The sequence below is a fragment of the Dromiciops gliroides genome, chromosome 3 (assembly GCF_019393635.1).
Source record: "Dromiciops gliroides isolate mDroGli1 chromosome 3, mDroGli1.pri, whole genome shotgun sequence".
NCBI classification, from domain to species: domain Eukaryota; kingdom Metazoa; phylum Chordata; class Mammalia; order Microbiotheria; family Microbiotheriidae; genus Dromiciops; species Dromiciops gliroides.
The window spans coordinates 332,207,252-332,220,808 of record NC_057863.1 but is presented as its reverse complement, the minus strand read 5'-3'; the positions used below and the strand labels follow the sequence as shown (position 1 = coordinate 332,220,808).

Below are 13,557 nucleotides of genomic sequence, written 5' to 3'. Positions count from 1 at the left end.
AGTAAAAATGGATTTTGTGGTACCAAAACAGATGTCATAAAATACATGTGATAAATTCCCTCAACTTTATTTGCTGGAGATTGTTTCAGACTCCCACCCTGAAACTTATTCACTGTTCTGGACCTCTTTTTTCTCCATCTATACTACTTCACTTGGTGATTTCATCAGCTTCCATGGGTTCAATGATCATTTCTGTCTAGATGATTATCAGACCCATTTATCCAACCCCAACCTTTCTCCTGACCTCCAATCTCATAAAACCAACAGCTCATTTGATACCTCAAAATAGATATCCCATGGACATCCCTAATGCAACAAGTCCAAAATAGAATCCATTATCTTTCCCCTCTTCCCAACTTCTCTAACACTGTGGAGGGCATGGGCAGCCTCTCAGTGGCCCAAGCTTGCAATCCCAGTTCCACCACTAACTCCTCACTTGCAAAGATGTATTGCTTCTAATTTCAGAACACCTCTCATCTGTCTCTTCACAACTCACAGTCACCATCCTGATGTAGGCCCTCAACATTTCATGCCTCAACTATTACAACAGTATTCTGGATGATTGAACTCCTCGCCTCAAGTCTTCCTACTCTAGTCCATCTTCCCCTCCACTGCCAAAGTGATCTTCCTAAAGAGTGGGTCTGACAAAGTCATTTTTCCTCCTCCCCCCAAAACTCCATTGGCTCCCTATTGCCTCCAGGATCAAATGTAAAATCTGTTTGGCTTTTCAAGCCCTTTGCAACTCAGCTCCTTCAAACCTCTCCAGTCTTCCTATACTTCACTCTCTTTTACATATTCGACAACCCAGTGACACTGGACTTCTTGTTTCTTGCACACAAAGTTCCATGTCCTCACTCCAAGTCTTTTTGCTGGCTGTTCCCCATGCCAGGGGTTGCCCTTTTTCCTTACTTCGGCCTCTTGGCTTCCTTCGAGACTGAGCTCAACTCCTACCTTTAGCAAGAGGCTTTTCCCATCTCTACCCCTTCCCCCTCCCACACACTGCTAGTTTCCTCCTTCTGCTACCTTATAAGTAAATGGTTGCTTTCATGTCTCTTCCATTAGAATATGAAATTCTTAAGGACAGGTACTGTGGTTTTAATTTTCAGTGCTTGGCACAATGTCTGGCCAACAATAGGCACTTATTAACAGACTGAATAACAAATTCTCATAAATCAGGTTTTCTGGTATCTTAATCTATTGCTGATTAGAAGCAATACATTTAGAAGGGAATAGAGGGACTGTTATGTGCAGGTGTTCTGACAGCAATAAGGGGTGATTGTTGACAGTTTGAAAACAAGGAAGGAGACAGAAAAGAAAGTACACAAAACAGACAAAAATACTAAAAAAGTATGGCAGTTGGAACCACTTAGATATGTGGATATCTCAATAAGTATCAAGGTATAAAAGCTCAATATTATAAGTGAAGTTCATAAAGATGATAGTGAATCATCAAGAAAAGGTGACACTATGCTTAGTGTACTTCATTTACAATAACAGGGAAATATATAAGTACTTATAAAAATTTCCATTTAAAATTGTTCTAATAAATCCCTGATGCTTAAAGGAGTAAAAGTTCTGCTAGTCAGACTATTTGGCTACCTAAAATGGCTTGATTTCTGAAGATTTTAGATGGTCAATGGACCATTTTGACCTAAATAAAGACCATGCCCTTCAGATGACATCTTTTTGAAAGGAAAATAGACTTAACCAAAGCAATACGTGTGTGGAAAAATAACAATACAAAGTTACTGAGTTAAAAATTTATGTGAAAGGGTCCCCCCCCGTCTTTTCCATTACAGTAAAAATTATATAAGTAGCAGGACCAGGAATATAGGTCTTTTGTGTCACAGATTCCCTTCATAGCCAAATCCCTAGGGAAAGCCTCACACCTATACTTTGAAGCAGATGCCAATAATTAGAGTTCAGAAAGGTTTTACATCAAAGGCTTATTGTTTTGTGACTTTGAGGTCTTCCTATTACATTCCACCTTGCTCCCATAATCCACAGAGAAGTCAGACATAAAAATCCTTCCATTTATGAGGTTCCCAACATCCCCAACAAGAAGAGACAGGACAGTTCCTCTGGTCTCCATGCCCTATGGGGAGACATTTGCCCCCAAATCATTACTGCTTACAAAGGAAGGAATAAAAAGGATGGAACTCTAAGACCATGCCATGGAAGGGATGTGTTATACTACCTTTTCTCCTAAAGCAAAAATCACAGGATCATAGATTTAGAGGCAAAAATTACTTTTGAGGTCATTTATTCTTTTCTTATGAGGAAATTAGGCCCAGAAGGCTTGGAACTTGCCCAAGGTCACCCAGGTGGTAAATAGCAAAGCCAAAGCTTGAATGCAAAGCTCTAATGGCGATGGATGGCAAGAAGAGGTTCCATTGTACTTCTCTGCCTCCTAAAAAGCCCTTCTTTATAGCACACTATAATGTCACTGAATTCTTCTGAAATAAGACTAGAACAAATATCACCAATATTCAGGATAGATGCCTAAAATAGCTCTGATCCTAATAACTAATATTGGGGAATACATATGAATAGAGAGGCAGTGTGACCAAACTGGCTACATGACCATGAACAAGCCTCTTAACTCCCTCTAGGCTAGGCTCTGAAATTGTAAGTAAGTTAGAGATGAGTTGCCAAAATGCATCAGTGCAGGATATTTCCATACTAAGAGCTCGCCACACTGATATAATCACAGATCTGGAAGCATGCAAGTGTGCAAATGTGCGGGCGCAAGCACACACACACGCACACAGACACACAGACACACACACACACAATTAGACTTTGGTAGCTTATCAGCCACCAGAGGACCTGGCTAATTCCTTCCTGAGGTCTCCACGCATAGGAGATATATCCAGTTGGCCTCCTGTGCTAAACCACTAGAAGGACCAAGTCCATCAAATGACACAAACTTTTCTGAGTTGTTCAAGATATTCTTAAATATTCAGTGTTTTCCCTCAGAAGACAATGATTGTCTCTTGGGGAGCAGATTTCCTCTCACTCCCTTCTCTGCTGCTGCTGAGGACCTAACCCTTCTATAATTTGTTGAGAACTTCTTTCCTTTTCTTTGAGTCTAGTTTCTCTTCTCTTCATTGTATTGGCAAATCTTTTCTTTCACTGCCATCTTGAACAAGTTGCTTCCATTCTCACTCCTTCTCCAATGTCCTTTCTATTATACAACATTGCCACTATCAAAAATATATTCTGGCGGGCAGCTAGGTGGCACAATGGATAGAGCACTGGCCCTGGATTCAGGAGTACCTGAGTTCAAATCCAGCCTCAGACACTTGACACTTACTAGCTGTGTGACCCTGGGCAAGTCACTTAACCCCCATAGCCCTGCAAATATATATATATATATATATATATGTATATATATATTCCAATAAAAATAGATGACATGCTATTCAGAAGTGGGAGTCCTGAAACAAAGATTTAGAGTTTAACCGGTCCAGATTTAGAGTCCCTTTAAGATTTATAATTACTACTAAGTACTTGTTATTTCTATTCTAACACACTAAATTTGAGTACACTTTAGAGCAAGCTACTCTTTAACCTACAGCATCTGTAGAGGGGTTCACTCTGTGGCTATGTATTTGATGAAATCTAAGTGTCCCTCAACAACATAGCCAGTTACATATCTATTGAGCAGCTGTTATGGGCTCAACACTATCTTAGGTGCTGTGGGGGGAATACAGAAGAAACAGAAAATACTAACCCTTTCTTCAAGAAACATGAAGTTTAGCTGGTAAGACAAGCAACAGCAGAGAAATGCAGTATATAACAGAGTTAAATTGTGTGATATAAATGTTAAATGCTGAAGGAATCCAGGAAAGGCAAAGATGAATAAGGAAGCAGGAGAGGATTTGTGAAAGGAATGGGATATGAGCTGGTGCTTAAAGGATGGGTCAGATCTGCCTAAGTGGAGAGTGAGGTACTCTAGACAAAGGGAATAAATAACATGAGTAATGGGAGGGAGAGGTAAGTCTCACCAGTAGAGAAAGAGAAGAGTCACCTTTTCAAAGAACTTAATTAGCTTGGTCTTGGGCCATTCTTTATCAGAGCCCAATACACTATCAGAGACCCACTATAACTGACCAGCTTTCAGGGTAGTTTCCCAAACTCTTTCTTACCCTACATCACTCAACATAGGCCAAGAAACCTGCCTAATCCCTATCTTCCTCCAGGAAGACAAGGATAGAACAAGTTCCAAGGTTTATATGGTGACTAAGACTCTGACCCAATGGAACACAAACACGGCAGGAGGGGGGGTGTCTATGATCTTGCCTAAGTGTTTTAGTTGTACTATCACCCACAAAGAATACTGTCAGAAGATCTTCTATTACTGATGCTGAGTGAAGTGAGCAGAACTAGGAGAACACTGTACACTGTAAACAGCAACATTGCGCAACGATCAACTGTCATAGACTTAGCTGCTCTAAACAATACAATGATCCAAAACAATTCCAAAGGACTCAAGATGGAAAATGCTCTCCACATCCTGGAAAAAAAAGAACTGTGGAATCTGAATGCAATTTGAACCACACTGTTTCTACTTTTTTTTCTTTTTTCAGGTTTTCCCCTTTTGTTCTGATTCTTATTTCACAATATGACTAATGGAGAAATATATTTAATGTGATTGCACATATATAACCTATATCACATTGCTTGCTGTCTTGGGGAGGGGTAAGGTAAGGGAGGGAGGGAGAAAAATTTGGAACTAACATCTTTTTGGGGGGGATGGGGAAATGAGGGTTGACTGACTTTTCTAGGGTCACACAGCTAGTAAGTGTCAAGTGTCTGAGGTCACATTTGAACTCAAGTCCTCCTGAATCCAGGGCTGGTGCTTTATCTACTGTGCCAACTAGCTGCCCCAGAACTAAAAATCTTATAAAAATAAATGTTGAAAACTATCTCTACATGTAACTAAAAAATAATAAAATACTTTTATGATAACAAGACAAAAAAAAAGATCTTCCATTAAGTAAGATGATGGGGGCTGAGAAACTCAGATTCTTTTCTGATGCTTATTACAAAGACCAAAAACAGCATCCCATCCCACCTATACTTACTATTAGTGGTACTAATGTTCTTCCAGGTAGCTGGCTTTAGGATCTAGTAATTCTCACAGATGACATCTTAGAAACAGAGATAATCTGGGACTCAAGAATGCAGGAGTAGGCAGAATGTTAACAGTTTGGATCGATGATCACCAATTAGCACCTTTCAGAGGTTTCAGACATTCAGCAAAGACATTCCAGCAAAAGAAGATCATAGGCCCTTATACTCCTATACCACATGGAAGGCTGCCTCTAGGCTGTGAAGGGCCTAGCATCTGTCTTTGCTAAGACATCTTAACTACAGGTCTGCAACCTATGATGGCTGTGAATAGGTGGTCATATGGCCAAACTATTAACATTTTGCATATCCTTGAACTCCTGAGGCTCTGAGGATCTGTGAAAATCTGTAGCTACTATTAATAGCATGTAATTGGAAGAATGTTAGTGCCATTAACAGTTAGTGGCATTGAGAAGGAGAGCTTTCTTTTTTTTTTTTTTTTTTTTTTTTTTAGTGAGGCAATTGGGGTTAAGTGACTTGCCTAGGGTCACACAGCTAGTAAGTGTTAAGTGTCTGAGGCCGGATTTGAACTCAGGTACTCCTGACTCCAGGGCCGGTGCTCTATCCACTGCGCCACCTAGCTGCCCCCGAGAGCTTTCTTTTTTAAAGCTAATGTGATCCATTTTGGCCATGGAATTGGCATGGAGATGAGAAGTCAAAATGAGATTTATAGATTTGGGAGTACCAATGACGTTAATAGGCAGCTAGGTAAGTCAGTCAGTCAGTGGATAAACTGCTGTGGCTGAAGTAAGGAACTCATTTTTCTGAGTTCAAATCAGGCCTAAGCACTTACTAAGTCAATTAATCCTGTTTGTCTCAGTTTCTTTATCTGTAAAATGACCTAGAGAAGGAAATTTCAAACCGCTCCAGTATCTTTGCCAAGAAAACCCCAAATGGGGTCATGAAGAGTAGAACATGACTTAAATAATTACTGGATAATAACAAAATGAGTTCTATAGTCTAAGCCATGAGAATATTTGGATACAAATACCAATTATCTAATGGCTAGCACAGGTGCAGAATCTGCCCATGCAATTGTGTCACAAAAAAAAAAAAGGGATTGATAGACAAGGGTAACAGCTGGAATTCCTAGCAAATGTATAGTTCAAGATCACTGGTCTTCACTCTTAGTTTTATTATATTCCTTGTATAGCTAATATTGAATTTATTTGTTTGCCTTAAAGTCATATATCTACTTCATATAGCCTCATTAAATACCTTTGACCTTTATTCTATTTCATATCCTAATTATCCACTGGGAACTGTAGGCCTTAAATAGGAAAAAATATAAAAAACAGGGAATGGAAGGCTAAGTATTGAACTTTGAGGTAGGAAGAAGAAGAAAAACAAAAGACCGGGAAAAGTATAAGTAGAATGAGATTCAAAATAGTATAGGGTCCCTGAGTTGAAGAGAAGTACAAGATCAAGGTGTTCAACAATGTAAAAAACAATAGAATAAAGATGGAGGAAATGGTCATTGGCAATAAGGTGACTTTTAAGGTGGAGTTTTCAGGGAATCATAGGGAAATAAGACTAATTGAAAGGGATTAAGAAAAAATCAAATGGAAACAAAAGCAGCAGGTATAGACCACTGATTTGAGAACTTTTGTCATGAAAGGGAGGGGAAAATACAGTGGCATATAGAATGTGACATTGTTAGGTAAAAATAATTTTATGTGTTGTTTCCACATAGAGGTGAGTCTTATCTAATTTGAAGGCAGAGGATAAAGGAACTAGGAGTAAAGAGGGAGAGATTGATGGATTCTGGGGAGGGAGGAGATAGATGTGTAAGACAGGTTAGGAGTGAGGAGAGACTGAAATCTAGGGCACTGGAGGAAGGATTAACCCTAAAAAGGGAACTTTTTGTATTACTTAAGGAAAAGATTAGACAGAAGCAAAAATACAAATATACTTAGTTAAGGCATCTGCTGGATGAGAAGACGAAGGTAGAAAATGCACTGGACTGATAATGAGGAGATCTACCTATTCTTCTATGCCCAGGTACCAATAAGTCTCTACGCTCTTAGTCATAGAATCTCTCTGGCTTTCATGTGCAAAGGTGTTGGACTAGAAGGTCTCAGAGATTTCATCATACTCTAAAATTCTATGATTCTTTCTATTGAAAATAAAGGCTGTACTTCTAGGTTTGGGCAATTGAGAGATTAATAATTTTAGAATATCCATTGTGGGGATTTTCATAGAAAAAATTACCAAAAGAATGAAAGAAAAATGATTTATTTCCATGTCTCACTTATACCTCTTATTTTTCCTTTTTCCATCTTCCCACTTTTTTCATAAGCCTGTACACGTGTGTACATATTTTTGTAAAATATTCCCAACAAATTAAGTCATCCATTCCTACTTCAGTCAGGCTAAGAGTTCACATCAAAGACTGTCTCTCCTTCCCTGTAGCTACCAACACATCAGGATTCACCAACACCCCTTATTAATCCAACCATCTCTCAGACTGTTATACTTTGCCTACTTACCTGCAGTTATTGTACCTATGCTTTCTTAGCTGACCTTCCTTAGCTGTGACTCTCTAAATTACTTCCTAGATCTATGTAGTCTTGATTTTATCTGAATCGGTTCTGTCTTGTTGATGCCCATATTATACTGCTATATAATTGGGAATCACATTCTAACATCCAATGACTCCTGTCTCAAAATTCTGTGACAGAAGGTCAAGTTAGAATTACTTTACCATTTTCTTCTATAGCAGAGCTCAAGAAACTGATTCAGGCAGGGGGAAGAAGATGATGATGTTGGATGGCAGTAACTAATTGAAATGTGTAATAAAACCTCAAATTAAGAGAATGAAGTGGGAGTGATACTACATTAGTAACTTAGTCATTCATGCAAACCCTATCTAGAGAAGTTTTAAGGAGAAAAAAGAAAGCTTGTATGAACTCCATTTTTTTGTTTTTGTTTTTGTTTTGAGGCAGCTAGGTGGCAAAGAAGATAGAATGCTTGGCCTAGACTCAAGAAGACTTTAGTTCAAATCCAACCTCAGACAGTTATTAATATTGTGTCACTGGGAAAATCACTTACGTCACTTAAGCCTCAGTTTCCTTAACTGTAAAATGGGAATCATAATAACACCTACCTCTCAGGGTTGTTGTGAGGATCAAATGAGCTAATATTTGCCTGGCACAGAGTAGGTGCTTGTCGTTCCCCCCTCCCATCTTGTTATTTTTTTCTGTTTAGACAAGAAAAAACATATATCAACTATTCAAGCACCACCTTCTACATGAAGACCTTCTTGATGCCCCACAACTGTTAGTGCCTTTCCTAAATACCTACTAATTATTCTCTTCTGATTTATTCTGCAGATACTTGACAAGTATTTCTTATCCTTCAGAACATAAGCTCCTTGAGCACAGGGGTTGTTGTGGACTTTGTATTTTTATCTTTGGTGTCTAGCACAATGAACAGTACATAGGAGATGCTTAATCTGCACCTACTGATGAACCGGAGGCAGAAGTTTTTTGTTTTGATCATAAAGGCTGAAAACAAAGAACCATGACTGAATTCTATACTCTAATGAAAAGAGCTGAATAGGAACAATTTTGCTTGATTAAGGGGCATGTGTCTTGCTAGACAGAAGTCCATCCAAAGGGAACTTTTACTGCAAAGCTGAGCTAAATCAAGCCTAAAGGAGGTATCATCATCCCCAAAAGGCACAGCTCAGGAAGGCAGAAAATTAAATAGTCAGTGGTCATAAGCAAAGTTTAGTGAAAAGAAGCACTGCTTTGACTTAGGTGTTGTATTTCTAAATCTCGCCATAGCTTGTATTTCTGTTTTTATACTAGAAAAGGTAGAGTCATAGTCATTTTTTTCAAATATCTGAAGGCTATCTTGTGAAACAGGAATTAGCCTTTGTTCATGTAGCTTCAGAGAAACAAATTAAGATGAGTGAGTAGAAATTACAAGGCAGCAGATATGGGCTTTACATAAAAAAGAACTTTCTAATAATGAGAACTGTGCCAAAAAGGAATGTGCTTCCTTTTGAAATAATGAGCTTCCTAATTACTAAGAATTAATCAATTAGAGTACGGTCACTGAGATCTGGACAACTGATGTTTGTCACAAGATGAAAGATTTAGTTTCTTTTAAATTCATATTTAAGCTTCTTCTTTGGCAGGGGTGGATGGGAGGAGTGTGTGTGTGGGAGGAAGCCTAACAAGGGACCGACCAAAAATTTCACTTCTAGGAGGCCTTTTCAACCAGTGTGAGACTCAGGTCTGTCGGCTGTGACTCCAGGCCCCTCCTCAACTCACTTGGGGCCCAGAGATTTGGGGATTAGACTCTGGGAATTATTAAACCCACAGGAGCACAGCAATTTGGAGTGATGCCCAGCCTGAGCTGGATGGGCAGGCTTTAACTTCTAATAACTCCACAAGACTGCTGAGTACAAAATGAGGTGATATATCTCAAAATGCTCTGTAAGCTATAGAGTACTTTATGCAGGTAAGTTTTTGTATGCAGTGAAAAAAACCACTGAATTTTGACCCATTTATGTGACCTTTGTCAAACAATTTAATTTCTCTGGGTCTCAGTTACTCACATGTAAAATGAGGATGTTGGATTAGACCTTGAGGATGTCCTGCAACACTAAATCTACACTTCTGTGATCCATGGCTAATAAAAAATAAATGGTTAAATGAATGTTTTTATATTTTAATAGAAAAAGCACAAATGTTCAGAGTATTCACTTTAAATCTCTACTTCTCTTTTCTATCCATTAGAGAGTCTAATTTAGTGATTACAGCATTCAAATCACATGTGCCTCTTTCATATGTAACCACTGGTTTTTCAAGATTTCTGATTTATCTTTTGCAAAAATTATCTTGTATTGATAACTTCCAACAAAGGCTGAAAAAACTACATGTTGCATGAGATGCTGGAGTATCTGTGTGCTGGCAGGCTTTGCAGCTCTTCAGAGGATGCTCTCCATCACCCATCATCCCTTCTTGGCTCCCTCTACCCCTGCACCTCCCCACTAGTCTGCTGGGGCCCAGGTAGAGCTGGGAAGAGAGAATGGGTTCTTCATCTTCTCCCAGTTCTGTCAGGGTAAAAGGCAGGGATATATAGTCACCACCACCTGTTCCACTGCAAGGCTTTTGCAGGTATAGCCACAGTAAGGCACACACTCTTTCTTATCCTTTTCTTTTCTTCCTCCACTGTCCTCAGTGTCATTATCCACAGCAATCCCAGAGTCCTGGGCTGACTATCTAGTCCTTATTAACTATGCCTAGAGACATCACAGAGTCATGGGAAAAGCTCCTTCAAGGATTTCAAGTAAAGAGTTGAGAGAATTGCTTTGGTCTACACCCATTCTACTCTACTGTTGCTTCCTTTCCCAGATTTTTACCACAATTCTTACTCACCCTCACCAACCTTGTGTTTCAAAGAGGAAACCAAATATCAAATAGCATAATAATTAATGCGATGTTATTTAAATTTAGTTTTGGTGGTATTCACATTTATCTAAAATTTTATATTTGGTAATAGTCATAGTAAAACTATTTTATATATGTGAGAGCAGGTGTTTCTGCTTAGTGAGGTGGTATACAGGACATACACTGATGTGACTTTTTTGTCTAATGGCAATGACAAATGGGGCTCTAGATCACAAAACTCATCTCTAATTGCTGTGCCTTTGCTATCCTAAAAGGTACTTCCATAACTTGGAAGCAGGCATCCATATTGTAAGCAAAAGAATAAGATAAACTAACCAGTCTGTAGTATTCTATTGTAGAACCCTATTGGGGTTCTTCACCTGGGGCCTATTAACATTTTTTTTGGTGGGGCAATGAGGGTTAAGTGGCTTGCCCACGGTCACATAGCTACTAAGTGTCAAGTGTCTGAGGCCACATTTGAACTCAGGTCCCCCTGAATCCAGGGCCGGTGCTCTATCCACTGCACCACCTAGCTGCCCCCTGATAATAGTTTTAAAACATATTTTGAGAACTGTGCTCTGATAGAATTGGTTTCCTTTGTAATACTATGTATTTTATGCATTTAAAATATTCTGGATTTATATATATAAAATTATAAAATAATATTATATATAATTATTTTATAATATATTATGGAAGGGATCCGTAGGCTTCATCAGACTGCCAAAGGTGCCCACGATACACAAAAGGTTAATAAGCCCTGCTGTAAGGTCTAGGAAGTAGGCTCACAAATTCAACTTTATTAATTGATAATCAATTAGAAATACTCAAATGTTAGTAACTATCCTTTGGTCAAATCATAGGTAGATAAACTAAAGAAATTCTCTTGCTTTGGCCCATGGAATCCCCAGAATTAAGATTCAGTAACCTAGCCACCAATATCACTCTCCAAGATACTTCCTGATTCATATAAAAATTTAAGGCTATAATCTGAGATATTAGAAAATTGTTTGCATATGCAAGACATGCCCCTGAATCAGGTGTTTTCCCTTTCTCTTGCCAAGTACAAATAACTGATATGTAAGAGATAAAACAATTCCCCAATTCCATATTCATTTAAAAATAAAAATGTGTCTATATTATTATAACAACATGACTTCTGCAATGCCTCACTAAAGGAAGTATACATATAACTATAGAGATGCCATAGGAGCAAGATTTAAGGGAATTTAAAACATCAAGTGACCATATGGTAGTCTGCTGACTAATACCAACTGTGATTATTCTTTAATCAAGCCTTGAGTTTTAACTTACTTTTGCTTATTTCCTAGGGTCAGAGGTCTTCCCAGGCTGTGCTCTTCAGGGTGATGAGAGAGGAGCTTTAGCTTCCTCCTCCAGCTCTCTTCTCCAGCTGCTACAGCTGTTTCTTGCCTAAAAGACTCCCACACGTGGGATTTTTATCTGGCCACTTGTCTTATCAAAGTGAGACATCAACCTAATGAGGCCCCAAGACTCTCTTTGTGGCAGACAGAACAGACCAAGGTCAGTTTCATGTCACTTTTATTCCTTATTGCTAAAACTGCACTAAAAATCCTAACAGAACAAACATGACACCCAGCTAGTGCTAGTGACCTGACACTTTTCCACCAATTAGGATAAAGTTACCTTTGTTACCATAACAACTGATGCCAGTAGCCATATATCATAATTTTTGAATATCTCCACTGACGTGAAAGTTAATTTACAAACAATTGCTTAACATCACCGATTAAGTAGGCGACCAACTTTTAGCCCTGCCAAGCCTTTTCTTAAAAGTGCTTTGCTTCCTCCCTCCCCCCACCATCAATCTTCTAAACATATTTGAACATAATTTAACCATACATATTATACAGCTTGATGGAGGGGTTTTCTCACTAGGAATGCATTGAAGAAATCCTAGAATAAAAACACAGGCAACTGGGAAACACTGAGGAAGATTCTTATAATACTTACATCCATCCTTGGAATAGTTGTTTGTGAAGTTTTGAAAGAGTTTACAAGCAATTAAAAACAAAGATATTCCCAAACTAGCACTTTCTCAAATTTTTACCTCAGAATACTTCACTTAATTTTCAATAGTTTCAGTGTATTCCCTTTCCTGTTCAAAGTCTACAAGAAAGGTATTTAGGATTAGGAAGACATTCTGGAAAGCCAGCTAGGCTATTTTGAGATTTAAGCTATTTTGAGATTCCCTCCATCTTGAGTTGAAATGGGAAGCAATTTCTAAAATAGCTTCAACCCTTCTTCCCTCCATCCCATACATACTTTTCCTGGCAATATTTCCCTTAAAGAGTAGTCATGTCTAGGCAATAAAAGCAATTCACATTTACATAGAATTTTATAGTTCATAAAGGGATTTCAATACAGAAATCCTAAAATACATAGTACAGATATTATTATTATTCCCATCTTATAAATGATAATAACTGAATCTGAGGGTTCCAACTTCTAGGCATATTCTCCAAGAGATAAAAGGATAGAAAAGGGTCTATATGCTCCAAATATTTGTAGCAGCATTTTTTTTTCTAGTAGCAAAGAACTGGTAGCAATTCCTCATCAATTGTGGAAAGGCTAAATAAATTGTGGTATGTGCACATAATGAAATATTCTTTTTCATAAGAAATGATGAATGTAAAAAATACAGAGAATCATAAGAAGATTACTATAAACTGAAGTACTATAAACCAAAGCTTCTTAAACTGTGGGTCCAAAAATGAATGTAAGGGTAGCAAAAAAATTAGCAACAGTAAAAGGTTATAGATACCTGTTTTTATATACCTATATATCCAGGGTCACATAAAAATATCTTGGGCAAAAAGGGGTCTCAAGTGGAAAAAGTTTAAGATGACCCCCTATAAATGATGACTATAACAACGTATATGTAAAGAACAACAATATTGACGAAAACAAAAATAAATTGAACCCTCTAATACCAATGGCCAAATTTACTGTGTGGGGAGGGAAGGGGAGAGAGAGAGAT

At 38.2% G+C, this 13,557-nt stretch overlaps 1 protein-coding gene across 1 annotated transcript in view; it reads right to left on the bottom strand.

Moving 5' to 3' along the window:
• STXBP5L (syntaxin binding protein 5L) overlaps nucleotides 1-13,557 on the bottom strand; it is a 421,799-nt gene that overhangs the window by 194,963 nt on the left and 213,279 nt on the right.